We start from the raw sequence: 20,084 nt of genomic DNA, 5'->3' as shown, positions 1-20,084 counted from the left end.
TTTTATGCCATAATTCACATCTAGTTCGTCGCTCCGTTTTATGTCCCGTTTCTCCTGTTACAAACACTGAATAGAAGAAGAGCTGAAATCGATACAGTTGCAGCCAAGCATGATTTAATGTTACACAATACAGTTTTACCAAGTTGCTCAAAGTCTAAACTGGTATTGTTGTGGATTTAAGGTGTAAATTTTACCTTCGACCAAACGCCCCCCAAAGGCATCCCAGCGCTCCCCTTTTGTAAAAATGTCCTCCAGCGTCCCCTGCCGTCCTCTGAACGACCCCTGGGGGGCGGTACCGCCCACGTTGAGAACCGCTAATTTAGAACAAGCACATGCTAGCAGCAGGCATGACAGAGAAGTTTCTTCAAACTCAAAAGATGCAGCTTTTAAGTTGAGGGCTATCGATCTGGCAGGATAGGAGGGAAATAGAGTCACTGCACGTAAACTCAGCGTGAACGAAACCATGGTTTGGCTTTGGAGACGGAGGTCTGAGTCCTTAATAAATCCAGCAGGTTTATTAGGACGCAGCCCTCTGCTGGGTCCTTATGGAAAACCGAGAGCAGTGGAGACACCAGTGGCTTATAGCCCGGTGCGGCTTATTTATGCACGTTTCCAGTTTTTTTCAAAAAAACTGTAGCTGCTCTTATAGTATGGCACTCTATAGTCCAGAAAATATGATACCACTGCATTTCAGAAAAACAATCTCAAACCTTCAAGTGTGGAATAATATACAAAAACCTGACAAAGATGAACGGGCCAAAATTCCTCCAACGGGCTGTAAAAGATTGATTTGAAGTTATCACCAACACTTGATTGCATTTATTGCAGTGCAGGGTGACCTGGCCAATGATTAGGTTTAGTTGCAATAGCTTTTCCACATCAGCCATATTGGTTTGGATTTTGTCACCTTTAACAATGAACACCTTCATGTAATATTTAAACTGTTTGATGCTCTGAAACACTTAAGTGTGACAAACATAAATAAAGTAGGAAATCAGGAAGGGTGGGACACTTTTTGACAGCTTTTTTATATGTGTTTTTGATTTGATGGCAGCAGAATCTCTTAAAGTGCCCAAGATAATCAAGCGCATGAAAAAACTAGAACTGCAAGCCGTTATATTGGGTTCCTCACACGACCCAGCAGGTCCTCCTGCCCCCAGCATTGCCCCCATAACTGGTTTCCATTTTGTAAAGGCCACTGATAAAGTTGGTTTAACCCTTTCATGCATGAATTATGATCTTTTGTGTCAGGATTTTTTTTCCAATTTAAAAAAAAATTTTTTAAAGGCATAAACAAAAGGTAGGAAAGACAATTTTGTAAAAAAGGTCTATTTTATTATTATTTTTTTAGGTGATCAATTGTGATTTTCTCCAAATACAAAGTTGTTATTTGAAAAATACATCAGTAGTATTGTTCTTTAAGGGTTATCTGATGTCAATATTTTTTTTTTACCTGCCAGAGTCGTCTACAATAGAAGGAGGGACCGGGTGGGTCTGTCGGCCATATTGGATTTAACAAAAAATAATTTATTGCATTTGCAGCTGATGGCCAGTAGTTGATAGTGTATTTTATGATGCATTAGTGTCCACTTCAGTGGTCTGAGTGCATTTATAACATACAAATCCACAAGAAGCACAAGAGAATGGCTTTTACACAGCTGCCCACTGTAGTGACCACTGTGTATGAAAGGGTTAAAATAGGCTGAGTTTGGTAAATCTACCAAGCCCTGACTCCATACCTGAAGTCAGGGGAATAATGTGTAAAGAGAGCATTATTCACATAAGCTGCTACAAGCAGCTCTAGATGAGCTGCAGAAACTCACATCTCAGATGAGAAAATGTGTTGAAAGGACAGCTATTAGATGTTTATTTCATCAATATGGTTCTTTATTTGAAGATGTGCGAAACAGAAAAGATTTATTTAAAAGATAGTAAAAGAAAAACAGAGAGCAATGTAGGGGGTATGCAAACGTGTGGAATAGTGTGTTTTCCTGAGATTAGATCCACATTATCTGGGCAACATGCAGCTGAGTACCATCCTCTCCATGACACCATGTTTTGGTGCATCTTGCTGTAGGTGGTGTTTTTCCTATCACTGTTCATTCCTGTCCCTGAACAATGCAGGACAATCTTAGAAGGACACCTGAAAGAGGAAGAAAAAGCACTGGAGGCTGGTCTGGAGGTTTGCCTTCCTGCATCCCAGTGACACTTTAAAGACACTGCTGCAGCGGGAGGTTTGGATTAAAACTTTCTTCTGCTAAAGTCAGGAGCTAAAAGCTAATTGACAACCTGATCCAGGACAAGAAAAGGCAGGACAATTGAAGTCCACAGATGACTTGACTCTGAAAATTGTTGCATTGGAGGGGTTGAAAGCACATGCAAGCTACATTTTTCTCAGAATTGTATTTGTACAAACACAGTTGGGAAATCCACACCACTTTCCTCCCACTTCCAAACTATGTGCTACTTTGTGGTATTCAACTCAGTCCAGGTGAAAAACTTTGAACATTGTGGCTGTTTGTGGCAAAATGTGAAACTCTAACAAGCTTTAAACATCTGGAATTTTAGAAATTGCTCCCCAAAAAATGAATGAAAAAATGTCAAAACAAATATCAGAGACACGGAAAATAGTATTTCTGCTCTAACAAAGTGATTTGCAAAGGGATCTTTGCAGAAAACCTGGTACGCTGCAGACGACCAATGATCACAGATACTGAAGGTACAGAAACATAACAAAGAAATATTAGACACGTTAAAGAAGTAGTTAGCTATTTGGCAGTAAAATATATTGGAATTAAAGTAATTTAAAACCACCAGGCCAACAGCGATCTATCTGTCATTGTCGATCACCACTAGGTGTCACTATAAGGCTTCAACTTCAGCTTGTTTCTATGCTTGGATTATTATTTTTTTATTATTTTGGTTGTGTGGCTGCGCACAGAGACGGATTGAGCATAAGATTTTTTTCTGTAATTACTGTTTGTTAATTTAATCTTCAGGAGTGCGTTTCACTCGCACTCATGGTGAAACGCACCATGATTGATGTGGAATCAAAAGAAAGTCACTGACAGTTTATGGACTGACTCTCATGAAGACACTCTGCCAACATGTAACGATCTGGCCATACTTCCATCGTAGCGTTAGCTTCTCCCTCCTCCCTCAGGTGGATGAGTTTGACACTCATCCCTGTGTTAAAGCAAAAAACACAGCATTTTACTGGATTAACCCTTTCATGCATAGTGGTCACTACAGTGGACAGCTGTCTAAAAGACATTTTCTTGTGCTTCTTGTGGATTTTTATGTTATAAATGCACACAGACCACTGAAGTTGACACTAATGCATCATAAAATACACTATCAACTACTGGCCATCAGCTGCAAATGCAATAAATTAGTTTAGTTAAATCCAATATGGCCGACAGACAAAAAAAACCTCTTTTTACTGTAGACGACTCTGGCAGGTAAAAAATAATATTGTGACGTCAGATCAACAAAGATCAACACTACTGATGTATTTTCCAAAAAACAACTTTGTATATGGAGAAAATTACAATTGATCACCAAAAAAATTAAAATAACTTTTTTTTTACACATTTTTTCCCCCTACCTTTTTTTTATGCCTTAAGAAAATTTAAAAAAAGTGGAAAAAAATCCTGACACAAAGGATCATAATTCATGCTGCAGATTGTTGCTGCAGATAGCGAAACAATCACTGTAAGCACATAAAAATGAGATGGAAAGAGATGTGTGTATGTACATATAGCTGTAATTTGGCTCAGCAGTTCTGCTGCATGATCTCTGATCTGAGTTGTGGCTCACATCACATTGGTGATGTTATTCAGGGCTTTGTTGCTGCTCTGCACAGCTGATGCCTCTCAGATCTCCAGAAAAGGTCAGTAGTCGGGTATCCAACCTTGACTTCGATTTGGTCTCACGAATAACTCTGAGTGCCAAAGCATAATCAACAGCCATATGCTCTGAGTCGAGGTATCTCCCTGTTGTAGAGTCACTTAGAGAGGCTTTGTTGACGCTCAGTTTTTAGCATAGCGCTTAGTAAAGTGGAGCAATAATCAACAATCTCGTCCAATCAGCCAGAAATGGATACAGAGCTGAAAACTGATCAGAGTTTCAGCAAGCTGCAGCAATTTCAAAGACTCATAGTACATTTTGAATTTTGGGAAATGAATTCAGTGGGATGCTTTTATTTTGGCAGTGCGAGAAATTACATCAAGTCAAAATCCAGTATTTTCTCCATGGACATTTGACCAAATAAAGCACCGGGCTCCTTCCTTTCTACAAGATGATTTTCTATGATTGAGCAGGAAGAGTTGAAAGAAAAGGATGAAATTCCTCAATGCATCACTGGATCCTCTCCGTAATCCTCTACAAACTATCAGCAGCAAACTGGATTTAAATTCAACTATAAGGTTCATGTGTTATTTGAACAAAATTATAAAAAAAAATTTATTCTCGTTTATGTGACTTTCTTACCTTTTCCCAGTGAAAAGTTGAGAAAATGATGGCATACATCGTTATGTGGAAGTTTAGGTCGTAAATAAGGAGTAAAAGTTCAGAAGAATCCCTTCATCAAAGCCCTGTTGGACTGCATTTTTGCAAAACGTGGTGGGTTACTGTCTGATACCGAACGCGGCTGCTATTAGAAATGAAAGGACTTTGATGTCAGGTAACTTTGCTTGAGTTAAGTCACTTTTTTGTACTGAAGAAGCATCAAAAGCTCAAATATAGCAGATAATTTGGGGGAGAACGCAATGCAGTTCACGGTATTTAAATAACTGAACAGCAATAAAGAGATGCGAAATATTCAATACAGCAATCTATTTTCTAATGTATTTGCTGTACAGTGTGTTACAGACTGATAGGTAAATTTGCAAAAAGTTGACTTAGGTAATGAGAAATAAATATGTGCAGATGGCATACTGTGCTGAACCAAAACAATTAATGACAAGTCTGTCGGTTGCATGTTGTTACAGCTGGTTAATCGGGAGTTATATCCTCTGTTATTGCGACATAGTTATATTCATCTCTTCCTGGTCAAAGGTGTGAATGCTGCACAACTGAGCATGTGTTCAAAAATCACAAAGGAAGTCAACATTCAGTTCTCTAAAACTTTACAATATTGTAAATTAATGCAAAATGGAGTTTCAGTACTTTTTGTACTGTTGCATCACAGCTAGAAGGTTTCTGGTTCAAATCTTGGCTGGAGCCTCTTCTGTGTGGAGTTTGCATGTCATAGTTTCTGCAGACATAAATATTATGTTTAGGTGACTTTAACCTGACCATAAATGTGTGTGTGTGTTGGCCTATTGATAGCAGCTTTGAGTAGTTACAGAATATGGAGAGAAAAGATTTATGTGTTGAGCTATACTGGACTGAATAAATTGTTCCACCAATTTCTAGTTTTCTGATACGGTGAGTATTTTTGAAATGAGTAAACGGCTGAAAATAAAACTACATTATGGCGTTCGAAGCTGGAGATCAGCCGGCGTGAAGCAGCAGGTATTATTTTACCCTCTTCACCAAAACACATGTGGCTGAGTCTAATGTCATTGCACTGGACAGATATATTTTTTAAAAATCTGTCCAGATTATTTTTTTTATATCTCTAAAAGGAATTCAACAGAAATAAAACTTTTTTTTTTTTTTTATTGGATTATCCGTCATATTTTAGTTGTAACTTTAGTTATCAGTTATTCCCAATTCACAACAGACAATCCTGTGCAGTTAACTTTTGCTTTACAACCAAACAGAGATTTTGATGTATTACTAAAACACAACTTGGACATTTTCAGTACAAAGCTTTTAAAATGACGGAAATCATTAACGACTTCCTATTTTCCTCAGATATAATTTTCAAGTTGCAATTTGGGAAAAAAAAAAAAAGGAGAGAAAAATCACCAAATTCAAAATTAAAGTGAGAAAGTTGGTTGTTTCTCAATGGTCACAATTCAATATGGCTTCCATTGATTCTGAACTCTGCAATTTTCCACTGGAATTAGACAAGAGATTTTTCTTTCTTCAAAGTGAAAAGCAAACATTTGATTTTTGAGATGAAGGAATTCAATCAGACACGGCACAACGGGAGTAAACATCCCAAACTGGACGAGTTTATGGAGCGATCCAGAATTAGGATGCACAACAATCACTGTTCATGAAATCACAGAGAGACAGAGAAAACATTAAAAGCAAGACTTGCTTTGACTGGATTAATAGAAAAAAATCCCCAGGCCTCAAGCAGAGGGACAATTTGTAAAGGAATGCATCGTTGCTGCTGCAGATCCACTTTTTCCGGACAAAGAGAAATTATTTGAAAGCATCAGTTTGTTCATTTATTCACTGACACAGCAAACAACTCGTGTCTAAACCGAAGCACTTCCAACGATCATATTAGGGCAGTCTGACCAATGCATTAATTTAACAGCAGATGAAGTATTTTCAAATAGAAAATACTTTCTACTTGAGTCCAGAGAGTAGCATTAATCTGAAATGATTGGTATTATACACTGTGAACAAGTTAGGTCTTTGGTTTACATTATTTAGGGATCCAAGCTGGGCTGCACAGTGGCGCAGTTGGTAGAGCTGTTGCCTTGCAGCAAGAAGGTTCTGGGTTTGATTCCCGGCCCCGGTCTTTCTGCATGGAGTTTGCATGTTCTCCCTGTGCATGGTGGGTTCTCTCAGGGTACTCCAGTTTCCTCCCACTGTCCAAAAACATGACTGTCAGGTTAATTGGTCTCTCAAATTCTCCCTAGGTGTGTCCTGTCTGTGTCTGTCCAGGGTGAACCCTGCCTCTTGCCTGAAACGTTCCTTGGAGATAGTCACCAGTAACCCTCCTGACCCCACTAAGGGACAAGTGTGTACAGAAAATGGATGGATGAGCGAACGGCCAAGGCAGTTTTGTGAAAAATGTAAAACTGATTATTGGATTTTTATTATGTTAAAATTGTTGTGTCGTTTGGATTTACAACTTGTAATTTAAGAAAATTTAAAAGCAAGTTTGCTATAATGATTGTTGCAGTCTTTTTAAAGTGAAAAGTCATACTTTGGATCTTTTTTTTTTTAAACTGGGACGACACCTTTCAATTCAAAGAACCCGTACCAACTCTGAAAACAAAAACAAAAGAGGATCTGCTGCACTAAATCCCTCTACTGACAGGGTCTGGTGGAGCATCTGGTAATGAAAGCATTCAGTCCCTCCCTCCTGGGCTATAAGTCAGAGTGTCCTTCAGCAGGACACTGTACCTCGTCTGCTTCACATGAGCAGGTCAATGATCGTTTTGTTAGAGAGAGATGCTCTCTCAGGCCTGTGACCTACATCTGCGCTGCCTCAGATTTAATGCGCGGCCCATCACTATTGACGAAAGACTCGCCCAGGATATTACTCAGGACTTGCTTGCAGATTAATAATCCAAGGTCCAGAGATGATCACTTAAAGTCACCTTCGGTAACACGGGTAAAAAAACCAAACCAAAACAAACAAAAACAGCCTTATCTTTTAGCGCAGGCCACAAAGGCACAACCCCTCTCTTGGTGTTTGTTCATGCTCTTAGCTGTAAGGGCTGCATCTGCTTGCTTCTGTTCATCACTTTTCCCTCCATATTTATTGCCCCATCTTCTGTAAAGATGTGTCAAAAGCTTTCAAATAAATACATATTGAATTCAGTTGCATAATTCCTCACTGAAGACTTTACTGCTTTGGGAATTTCTCTAATCTTTTCTCCTCTCATCCTTCTTTCTCACTGGCCTTGAAGGCAAGACGAGATGTGTTCATAACAATACCAGTTATTTTAAACTTTGAGTTTATTGTTCTACTCGCTTCAGAATGGGGAAAGTAGTAATTTTATTTTGAGTCCATTTGCTAAGTTGTGAAGGCAAGAAAACTTATATGATGCGTTCGATTCTGTTTATGAAGACGAGCGATCCTGCATGTTTCAAACACGTCAAATTACTGCTTTACGTTATCAAGCCCTGCAGAGGCATTGCAGTGACCTATTTATTCAAATTAGATGTGCTGAATCAGAGAAAGATCCAGTCAACCAGCACACCGACCTGGATGACAGGAAGCGGACGCTTCTGCATAAAACGTCCCTCAACAACATGATCAGCTTAGAACCATTTAAAATTGCCTTCATCTACATTTATTTTAAAAGAAATATTTGTGATAACACCTTTTTTTTTTAAACAATTCAACATATGAGGTTAATTTAAAGACAGGCCCTTTTTAAAAAAAAATATTTCATGACAATATACCACTGTAAGAAAAGATGAATCAGTGTAATGGAGTCTTGCACACATAGCTGCGCCTGGGTGATGCTGTAGCTACGTTAACCAACCTTTGCATCGTTGTAAATCAGTTTGCTGACCTCTTGTGTCAAGCTTGAAGCATGGAACAATGTTCTGGCTATTGAAATCTGAGCAAAAGAGAAGTTGTCCACATCTAAAAAAAAAAAAAAAATCTTACTTACTTAGAGAGTTTTTGTTTTGTTGCTGAGAAAGCTAAACATTATTCCAGTAGGAACAAAACTCAGCAAAGTAGCTGCTGGAAGTAAGAAAGATTTCTGGAAAGCAAAATATCCCTGCAGGCAGTCTGGTAGGAAACTGTAAGATTTACTTCACGCAGTGGATTTGATAAACATTTGCTTGTTTTATTGCCACTTTTTATGCCCTCGTCTCTGGCAATGTGCGTGAAGTCAGTGAGTGATCAGGATTATTAGTGACAGGTGTAATTTAGTAGAGTGATATGTTTTCTTTTAACCAATCAAAAGGATAATGGAGCTAAGCAAATCATAGCATTAGATAAATCTGAAACTCTTTTTCCTCCAGTCAAAACAATGAAATAGCTCCGCCATGCCAGCAGTAAATTAACCCAAATCTAAACAGATAGAAAAATAAAAATTACCCTTTTATTTCTTATATAGGTAATATAATCAGTCGTTAGTTTCCTCTTTGCAGGTCAGATACATATTTGGGGGATTTAAGTGAAAAGAATCTAATTATAACAAAACTCCAAAAATAGCTTAAAGACATTTTTCTGTGTCCTTGATTTGTTAACTTCTTGTTCCCTCGCAGTTTCCTTTCAGTGTTCAGCTCTGCTGCAAATGATTAAACCTTCATGGCGATAGGGTCACAAAAACAATAGCAGATGTTAAAAAAAGAATAAATTGGCATCATTGTTAAGTGAAGTGTGCATAAAGAAGGGCTGCTTTGTCATTCTCGTGTCACGTCAGTGTATCAACGGTATTTTTAGAAAATCTGCTTTTCTCATCAACCTCGTCATTTGCACGTTGACAAGGTAAAGGTGCATAAGTTTGCTTTGTGTCAGGACATTACAGTGTCTCTCCTCAAATATCATTTCATGGTTTTTGTTAAAATGATAGCCAGTTCTTGCAGGTGAATCTGTTCTGAATTTTTTTTATATGGAGTACAGGAGAAAAAGTAGTGGAGCTCTTCCAGGGATGATACGAATGGAAACAATTTGCAGTTGAGTTTCTGTCCTGCCTCTCAGAGCGAGCAGGAGCTGCTGAAACTCTGCAGTCCAATTACGGCCTTTTGTTTTCACTCTGCTCTTTTTTTCATGTCACAGGTTTGTGTTACAGCAGCTCAGCTCCTGCGCTGCAGCGCAGGGGGAGCAGTCATTGTTGTGACAAACACGTGTTCCTCCCGCAGAAATGTGGTATGAAAATAATATGTTGTGTCTTATCAGAAGATTGTTGGAGGAGGTGACGGCAGCAGCGTCTCAGACTGTTCTCTAACGGAAAAATGGCAGCATGTGGCTCATCATCAATTTCCATCTTTTTGCTGCCACAGCTGTAGGGAAGAAAATGCAAGTCTTATAACTTAGCAGAGTTTCTAGACCAGAGGAAATAGACTTTCCTAAAACCCTCTAAAAATGTCAATCTTTCCTTGGTAGGAGGCAGATTTTAAGAAAATAATACTTTTGTATCCTGGTGGTTTCAGTGCCAAACCAAAGCTGGTCCTTAACTTTCATCCAGGCCTCTACTGCATCACTATATATTATTTTTAATAAATATTTACTCCTTCCTCTGTTTCATTTACAATTCTTGCACTCAGGATTGCAATTCAAGATATCTGCTCAGATTGGGGTGTTTGATTTCTCTCTGATGAAAGAATATTTGGGGTTTCTACTGAAAAAAAATGTCTGAAATTCAAAGCAAAAATTTAGTTTTTATTTGCAGAAACTGAGAAATGGTCTAAATAACAAAAAAGATGCAAAGCTTTCAGACCTAAAATAATGAAAAGAAAACATGATCGTGTTCATTTAGAAACAACAACACTACTGTTTTAACTCAGGAAGAGTTCAGAAATCAATGTGTGGTGGAAAATCCAGGAGGTTTTCAAAGGGGTTCAGTTCGGTGGACTCTTAGTTTTTTCCATATTTGTATGAACACGACTGCAAACAGGAGCTCCACCTTGTTTTTAAATGTCTTTCTCCACCTGATGACTGGCTGAGATGCTTTAGGACTGATTGTCTTTTCCGACAGAAGCAGTTGTCGTGAAGTGGTTTGTTTTGGTGAAACTCAACTTGTGGCACCAGCAGTTGTGCGTTAATCAAGCACTCAGAGTAAAATTGAATTATTCCTGTGGTCAGTGGATTATTTTGAGTTACCAATTGACATGCAATCAAAAAAAATGTGCCATCAAAATGTGAAGCATCTAATTGCTTAGCTAACTTCGCCAGCCTTAATGAAAAGGGTTTTCTTCCCATTCAGATGGTGCTCAGAGAGCTACAGGCAGTAATTAAGATGATGGAACGAAAAACCTCAACTCCAGTTTAATCCTGGAACTGGTTTTGGAGAAAAATTCCACAAAAGGGGGAAATTATGTGTCACCAATCTGAATAATTACAGGCTCTTCCTGGACGCCTTGTTTTATAGCAATACTAGTTGATGATAAATGGATGAGAGCTACGTGACGGTTTCTCCGTTCTGGAAGCACATCCCACTCATCAGCGTAGTCTAAGGTGGGAAATGTATTCCTTATTTGTTTAACAAGGAGAAATAAAACGAGCGAAATGTGAGCAACAAATGTTGAGGCTATAAAAAGGGTCCGGAGGCTGCTCGTTCTGAAGTGAATTATATGTCACGTAGAATTGCCGAAGACTTCAGACTGGCTGTTTAGAGGGATTGCAATGTTTGCAGTGACTAATAAAACTATATTTATGAGGCAGGCGAGCTGCGTTGAGAAGAGGATGCTGGTTTTGCATTAAGATTTTCATTGGCATTCATGGTGGGTCTGTTTTGTAAATGAAATAATTTAAGGTCTCCTCCTCTCTTAGGTTTTAGTTAATTTACAACAAACTGGTTTATTTTTAAACCACTGCATTTTAGACCATAAACCGCTGCATTATGCATGTGATAAAGGGTTGTATGTTACCTGTCAGGTGGAACAAGGGAGAGTATAAAATGGAGGAGCTTTGCATGAAAAACAAAGTTCAACATAAGAGCAGCCAGTTGAATAATTGATCATAAAAAGCGGTGTAATCCAGTCTAAAATACACAGCTTGAAACGATACAATGAAGGAAAGGCATCAGATTCCAATAAAATGAAGACAATGAGGAAGATTACTCAATCTTTACCGCATTACATTTGGGATTGCAAACAATATTCCAGGGTCAAGGGATTAAATCAAATTATCTGAATCATATAAAGCAGGGATGTCCAAAGTCAGTTTTCAGTTTTTGTTCTCTGTCTGGTGATTGTTACGACTTCCTCAGCTTGATAATGTTCTGCAGCTTGTGTTTAGAGTTTGACTAATATTTAGAAGATTGCACCACAAAATGCAAAAACATAATGAGGAAACGGTCAGATACTCTCAACCAAAACTGCTTCTTGAGATTAAACAAATAACTCTCATAATAAACTCATACTTATCAAGTGCACCCACACATTGATACACACTCTCTAAACTGAAGAACGTCCATTGCGCAGTAGTTGCATAATAAATTTAGAAAAACAGCAAGAGAGTAACCCAGGTGAAAAAAAAACATACTTTAGTATAGTTCAAACATACTTAAATTTGTGAAAGTACACTTTAAGTATACTAACTATTAAGTGTACTACCTATAAGTATATCTGAAGTATACTAAAAATACACTTGTACCAATTTCGAAATTAAACACACTTAAACATAATTGTACCAGAATACACTTTTAATATATTAAATAAAAGTATACTTTAAGTGAACAAAATATGAATGAATATGTATGAATTTTTAAGTGCCTTAATAATCTTTTACTACTTATTAAAATTGCATACATTGAAAAAAGGATAATCATGATGTAATTTTTAAGAAAGTATCCAATCGATTTTCAGATGTGTGATGTAAAACCTTATTATAATCAACGGCATTAGCTCCAGTTCACAATCCAGACCAGGTGGTGGAGGTATTGCACATTTTCATTTATTTAAAAAAAAACGCCACAAAGAGAAGAAAAAACTTGAACGCAGGGAAGATAACAGACGCTGTTCAAATTCGCCATTTTTACTCGCATAATATTGTCTTAAAAGTAGAGAGGGACTTGACAATAGTTACTAATTTTGGTAAATTCAAGCTGGTGACGTCCTAGTCCGAGTTAGACGACAACACAACGGGACAACAACCGATGGAAATGAAATGTGTGTCACAAAAGGAGCCCGGGGGGACGAAGGCTGCTAAGTGTTGCTAGCTGGTGGTAAGTTTGCTTATTAATTATCTTCATTTCATTATAAACAGTGCAGTAAAGATATATAACTTACATTGTTTTTTTTTAAATAATTATTTTATCAATGTTATTGTGACAATAGCAATCATTCAGCTTCATGTTACAACTGCATGGCGGCTGTTTGTTGCGACTTATATTTTAATTCATAAACTAACCTGGTTTTAATTAAGCTCCATAAGACAGAGAGACTTTGATATTGTGAGGTGGTTGTTCTAACTCGTTCATCAATGATTTTATCTTCAACATATGTTTGCAGTCTAAGCAAATGAAGATGAAAGAGTAAGCCAGAGATATCAGGTGTTAGAAAACCTAAAGACTTTCTGTTTCAGAAGAGGCTCTGACTCCACCAGATCACCAACCAGCTCTAAGGATGAACCTTCACATTGTCTTCATGATGTAAGTTTGTTTTTTCCAATGAGGAGCTAGCTACATTTTCAGCAACAAAAACTGCTGTGTTACCAACACTAAGTGCTTAATAAACATGATTTGATTTAAAGGTAACTGGAAAGAATTGTTCTCTTCTTGTTAATCTAACATTTCTCTTTCATACATTTTATTTGTTGTTGGCTTTCAGGGCCCTGTGATGGACTGGTGACCTGTCCAGGGTGAACCCTCCCTCTGATCTGATGGCTGCTGGAGATGGGCACCACCAGCCCCCCTCACCACCCTGCAAGGATCAGTGTGTTCATATCATGGATGGAAAAATTTTAAGGTAGTTTATCTCCTTAAGTCCACACTTAAAACAGCTTCATAGTTAATGCCAACATCAACTGACTCTATGACATTGCTGACTATTTTTTTTCTACTTCTAACATAAATAGGCAAAGACAACACCCAGAAATGTTTTTCCACCCCAGGCATCCGGTCCTAATCATCATCAGTTCTTATGATGTCACATACATGGCGAGTCCACAACGTCTTAAAATTGTAAGTATTATTTTTTTATTTGCCATTTTTCTGTTCTCTTTAAATACAAATACTTTCTGTGTTTAATTGCTCTATTGTTCTTTTTTGTAGGTTTCTGTAAAGTGCAGTGAACGAGAATGTTCTGTCGTTGATCCTCACTTTCATGTTTTATTGTCACACTTAAATTTTCATGTTCATGTGTTCACTTTTGATGTGTAAACTTATAATTTATGTGAAGTTCATAAAATTGTGAGTAAAATTGGACAATTTAAAAATGTCAGTAATAAAACTAAATATTTGAATTACCTTGGGCATGTTTTGTAATTAATCTTTCCATGTAATTGTAGCCTAAAACAATATACGTACTGTAGTGTAGTTATGCATATCATGTACAAAATATGTACGTAGAAATAAAGACTTTTACGTGTAATTAAAATTGTAGTTTATTATCAATAGCAGAAAATCAAAAATAAAAATTAAGTGTAATTTAAATACATCACCAATATATTAAAAATATATTTGAAGTATATTAAATATATATTTTTAATATAATTCTGAGATAGAATTATTACACTCAAAATATAATAAAGCTCTGAAATATATTTAAAAAGTATACTTTAAGTACACTAAGTACACTTGAAGTTGTTCCAAAAAAGTACGTATAGTATACTAAAATATACTATTAGTTGTAATTTAATACTATTTAAATACTACTAAAGTATACTAAGCACAAAATTAGTTGTTCCAAAATAGTACAGTTTAAGTACATCGATAAAAGTATACTAAAGTATGTTAAAATTTAGTATACTAACGTATACATTTTTTTCACCTGGGAATACAGATCTGGCATGGAGTTGAGGCAGGTTCTTCCAAAACCCAAGAAAAAAACAACACAATATGTGGTGGAATGAAAAATATCGACAACATGAGAATAAAAAACATGCAGCTGATATTACTGTCAGTGTCACCACGCACACTTTCTCTTTAAATCCAGTTTTTATCCTTTTTTATAGTCATGCAACATGGGTCTGGCGACCCACGTTAAGAAAAATGTATCTCATATAGACGTTTCAAAGTCACGTTTCCACTAAAGACGGTGGCTTTAATGACTGTGCAAAGGTAAACGACTCGCATTCAAAGCTGTTTATCGAGATCTTTAACTGGTTTATGACCATGTTCATTCTGTCATAGCTAACCAGCAGACTTTGAAGAAGAGAAAATGAAAAGATTTTAATATGTTAGGGGTCAAACCAAAAATCAAACCAGTTATTGTTAGGTAGGGGAGAACAGGAAGGTATTGCCGTCTAGGAGGATTTCTGATATGGAAACGTATAGGTAGAAGATTAATACAGAAATGGGTTGAACAGGAAACTCTGCATTAAAGAGACCCTGTTCTGTAAAATATAGACATATGAATTTCCCCCCAACGTAGTGGCATGATTAATCAGAGAATGATATCTTGAAGTAAAATGTGGCTTTCGAAGCATTTTGACTGTATCTTTATTTCTGGATTTGACGCATCGTGAAAGAACAGCAACATCATTTCATTTTATACTAAACATAAGGAGAAATTTCTGTACATCATCAAAATATAAACCTTGAGTTTGTCATTTGTAAAATCTTTACTGTCAGTTACTGATACTTAATAAAATTAGACTATTCCTGATTAATTTATTACCAAGCTAATAATTGATTAGATCTTTTTTCTAATCGCATCAGATCTTAAGTTAAATGGTGAACTTAATGTAAAAGTGGGAAAAAAACAATTATTTGCAGGTGTGACTCTTACCGTAAGATTATGCTATTTATTGATACAATAAGCTATGAATTATCTGAACATACTATGTAATGTTCAGATTCATAATATATAATAAATATATTATGCGCCTTAAATTATTCCGTTTTTACTCTGAGACAAAAATATTGACAGAATTTCTCCACACAGGCCAGATATGGATATGATCTAGGCGTTTTATTTTCCAAAAAGTCCTGCGAATGACAAATAATGGTGTTTGTTCTGTCACTGCACTCCACTGATCAAGTCATGAACAAACACTAAGTGCAGCCCAGCCGGTTTCCATCCACTCTCAGTCATTTGCAATTCTATTAAGTCCCAAAGTGACACATTCCACTTTCTGCTCATCTTGGGACAGAATTGCATTAAAATAATGTTTGTGTCCTGCAGTGACAGATGCTGGAAGTGGCGGCGAGTCCAGAGGACGTGTTTGTGCGTGCGCACGTATGTGCAAAAGCTGCAAAGGAGAACAAAACCAAAGCTCCTGTCATCTTCTTGGTTCTTTCTTCCCCCCCCCCCCCTGTTTGCTCACTCGCCTGTTTTCTGTTCATGTCTTTGTTTTTAGAGTGAAGTTTTTCTTTTTGTTCCTATCAAACTCCAAAATTAGGTTTTATTTGGGGTTTGAAGCTTTGGAGCGAGTGAGATCACAGTGTTTGTGATGTATTCAAATTGGATATTTGTGTTGCACATCACAGCTCGTCCTCTGCTTTGGTTTCCAGTTGATGTTGTTTTATCCAGAATGGTGGAGAAGATGGACACAAGGAAGAGTAGATAAGAGAACACAGTTTGAGCAGGAATGATGAGGTAAAGAAAGGACGATGGATGGGTACACACATGTAAGGACTAAATGTCACGATAAGAAAATAAATGCTGCTTTTAGTGATTGGGGGAACAACAAAAGTTTGGAAATACAAATGTTTTCATACTATTTGGTTTATAATCTTTCAGACCTAGAAAATGGATCCATTTCATCCTGGAAGAAAACTATCTCAGTGTTTATAAAAAACTGGGTTCACTTGGTTTGAAAGTCACACAAAACCTTTGAGATTATGCATAGTAAAAATGTAGAATGTGAATCCAGGAAATGCGTACATTTCAGCAGATCATCACTCTTCCTTACGTTGGTCCCTTTCACAGTCTCCTCCTCCGTCACACCAACACTCTACATATCATTTTGGATTAATTCTTCTTTTCTGTGGCCTTCCTCTCCTCCCTCCCGGCAGTCAACATGCATCTTATCTGCTACCCCTTCTCTGCAGATGTCCAAACCACCTCTGTCTTTCTCCTCTAACTTTGTTTCCAAACTGATCACCCTGAGCTGTCCCTCTGATGAAGTAATATCTGATCCTGTCCATGTTGGTCCCTCCCACTGTAAATCGAACCCAACTGAGACCGCCGCCTCCAGCAGCATCTCCTGTCTCTTCTCCACAACCGAAATCCCTGAACCATAAATCATCGTCGGTCTTGCTAACATCTTGAAAACCTTCCTGCTCATGCTTGCAGCTAATTTCCTGTCATAATTCACCCCTGACATTCTTCCACCTACCCACTCCATCCTGACTAAGCCCTCTTCCTTACCTCCCGCATGCACTGCCCATTACTACGTTTGATTGACCTGAGGTACTTAAACTCATCCATCTTCATTGCCTTTACTTGTTGCAGCTTCCTGTAGCACTTATTATGAACTTTATTTTATTGAGTTTCCTCTGCTTTACGTTTTTATCAGGAACTGGAAATACTTTTGCTTTGATTGTGCAGTGAACAATTTCAACAAGATTTAATTGCAAGTGTCTCTAATCCACACAGAGCCTAAGTTATACACACAACCTGCAATATATACATACTCTGACAAATAACCGAATAATGCAAGCTGCAATAAACTCACGTTTTGTAAACAAGGTTATGATGTTCTTATGTAAAAATATTCAATCATTGTTTATTTTCAGAATTAGTAAAGCCCATTAGAGCTTGTTAGATTCCTGGAAAACTTAACTAAATAAATACTAGCGGAGATGCATTTACAGATAAATTATTCTGTGTTTTTCCTTCAGCTGTTTGCATGCTCATATACACGCTCATATACACACACATCTACACACACGTAAGGTTAAGGAAATTACTTCATAAGGAAACGCCGTCTTTTGGGTGTAGCTTAGATAGAGAAAAGGAACCAGAAATTGTCTAGGTCCAATTTCTGCGTTTCCCATAAGGAAGCGGTGATGGACCAGAGCTGGAAACGATTTCTCTGCTGCTCCTAAACAATGTCAACACTTAATTGGCCTTAAGAAACTGGACTGATGATCTTTGTTTTCATAGGTATTCGAGACGATCCCTCCCCCCAAAAAACAGTCCGGGGCAACAATGCTAAGCTTTGGCTGGCATCATTTTCAAGTTCTGAATTGAAAAAATAAAGATAAAACCTAAAAAAAAAATCATTTTTTCAGTGCTGCTGTTGTTCCTCATTCCAGTGGACCTCGCACCAGTTTTAACTACCAAATGACTAGAGTCGGTCCTGCATTGTCCTACTGGAAACCTCAACTATATGACCCAAATTGTTATGGCGTGTTAATTGTTATGTAGTGGTATAGAAATATACATAATTCTACAGAAATAGTTTTCAGGTGAGAAGTTCCGGTTCTTAAAGTGGGCGTGGTGTATATAAGGAGCTGCGGCGTTCATTCAGGCATGTGTCTTTGTTCTCCCACTGTGTGACTTGCGTCCTGTGGGCTCTGGCAGCGAAAAGCAACAAATCGCCGGCTGGTGCATGTTGCGCTGACATCCTGGTGGTAGGTGTTCTCTCTCTCTCCCTGCACTTTAGCCGATCTTGGTCAGAAAATCTAAACTGAAGTGTGATCATAGGTAAAACGCCACTGTGCCGCGCTCCTTCTCCCTCGTTTTGCGAGTGTGTGTGTGTGCGTGTTTGGATCGGCAGGAACTAACGCTCATCTAAATTCCAGTTTGTTCCAGTTTTATTTATAATGGTGACTAATTAACTTTCATAGGTCCCCCCCCATTGCTGCTCTGCTCTGTCTGAGTTCGTCTCCCGGATCTCTCTGTCTGTCTGCCTCTGTCGTATCCCGGATTTCTGCACAATCGTTTTAAAGTTGGACTGCAGCGGCGTTATCCGCCTTCATTGAAGCGGTGAAGCGGTGTTTGGTGTGTGGCATCGGCGCGCCCATTTCGCCTCCTGCTGTGGCGGGGCAAGGGCCACGCCTGGTCCTGAGGTTTGTATTTTCTATTAATTAGTTTCCATTTCTTTTGTTTACGGCCCTTTTTGTTCTTTATTTAGTCTGGCTGATATTGTTTTTCTCATCAGGTTTAAGATTGTTATATTGGTTAACTGTTTTTCTTTTGTTGTTTTGCAGTTGCTGAGGTCCGGTGTTGGTGTGGTGACTCTGTCTTCCTTTTCTGCGTGCTGTGATTCTTGAGTTCGGGTTGTCTCACTGCGTCTGGTGTGTTAAAGGTTTTTTTTTTGGTTTGCTGTGTTTGGCAGATGCCGTCCCTATAGCGCCCCCTCCGGCCGGTAACCTCAGCTATTGCACTTTGTTTTTCTTCGATTTCCTTTGTTTCATTCTTAAAAAGAAACTGGTTTTAAAAATAATTTAATAAATGGTTTTTGTAAACTTTAAACTGTCTCGGATGTTTCAATCCACGCATAACTGAACCTGTGTGCCTTAAACAAAAGGTCATATTCTCTGGGTGAAATTCCCAGGGTGGCGTTGTTGAGCAATTTATTAAAACTAAAATTCCACAAAATCTGAGTTTCCATCTAGTGTCGACACAGTTGTATAGAGGAGAGAAAATTTACCAGAATGATCTGGAGCAACTCTGATCAAAAATAGAAACGTAATGCAATATCCTGCCAATAGTGATCCAAGTTTAAGATCAAAATAGAAAGTAACCTAGAAAGAAGCAGGAGCAAGGTTTGAGTAGCTAGATCAGGGTGGGCAACTCCAGGCCTCGAGGGCCGGTGTCCTGCAACTTTTAGATGCATTTCTGCTTCAACACACCTGAGTCAAATGAGGTCGTTAGCAGGACTCTTGATAACCTGACTGCACTTGGGAGGTGATTCAGCTGTTGGGTTCAAGTGTATTGGACCAGAGAGATATCTAAGAGATGCAGGAGACCGGCCTTCGAGGACCAGGATTTCCCACCTCTGAGCTAGATGCAGAAAAGGATTCTTCATAGGACCAAGAAAATTAGGGAAAATCCTGACCATCCTCTTCATCAGATTGTCTTGGGAGGGAAGAGCGTCCATCTTCAGGAGATCTTTCCTGTCGACAGCCATAGTTGGCATCTTCAAAGGCTCTTTGAATAAACTTGATGAGCTACAATTTCCCTTTGAGATCAATAAAGTATTTCTGAAACTGAACTGAAACAGGAAATTTAATTACAACTGGTAAATGCGTTTTACCAGTTGTAATAAAATTTAAGATAGCTTAGCTTGATATTCCCGACAAAAAAATATGAAAATACCACCAAAGTAAATAAAAACCAACGGAAAACAAAGTAAACAAAAACCAAAAAGTATCAACAAAAATTGTTCCCATACATTTTCAGTTTTGTGGAGAGAAGATGCAATTTCTGCATCCTCTGCGACAATCCCTCCAGCCCCAAAATAGGTTTGTCTTGTTTTCAAGTTCTTT

The 20,084-nt window shown here is 37.9% G+C and overlaps 2 long non-coding RNA genes across 2 annotated transcripts; both read left to right on the top strand.

Moving 5' to 3' along the window:
* Nucleotides 1-12,453: 12,453 nt before the first annotated feature.
* On the top strand, nt 12,454-14,010 carry LOC145550997 (uncharacterized). Its single transcript, XR_014086760.1, has 3 exons — nt 12,454-13,133; nt 13,312-13,664; nt 13,755-14,010. It is a non-coding gene; the product is annotated as an uncharacterized LOC145550997 (long non-coding RNA).
* A 4,004-nt stretch (nt 14,011-18,014) lies between these two features.
* LOC145550996 (uncharacterized) lies at nt 18,015-19,067 on the top strand. Its single transcript, XR_014086759.1, has 3 exons — nt 18,015-18,224; nt 18,441-18,662; nt 18,804-19,067. It is a non-coding gene; the product is annotated as an uncharacterized LOC145550996 (long non-coding RNA).
* Nucleotides 19,068-20,084: the final 1,017 nt, after the last annotated feature.

This window comes from Poecilia reticulata, chromosome 3 (assembly GCF_904066995.2).
Source record: "Poecilia reticulata chromosome 3, P_reticulata-male-v2, whole genome shotgun sequence".
In the NCBI taxonomy this organism is placed as follows: Eukaryota; Metazoa; Chordata; class Actinopteri; order Cyprinodontiformes; family Poeciliidae; genus Poecilia; species Poecilia reticulata.
The sequence above is the reverse complement of the archived record's forward strand: the minus strand, read 5'-3'. Positions and strand labels throughout refer to the sequence as shown.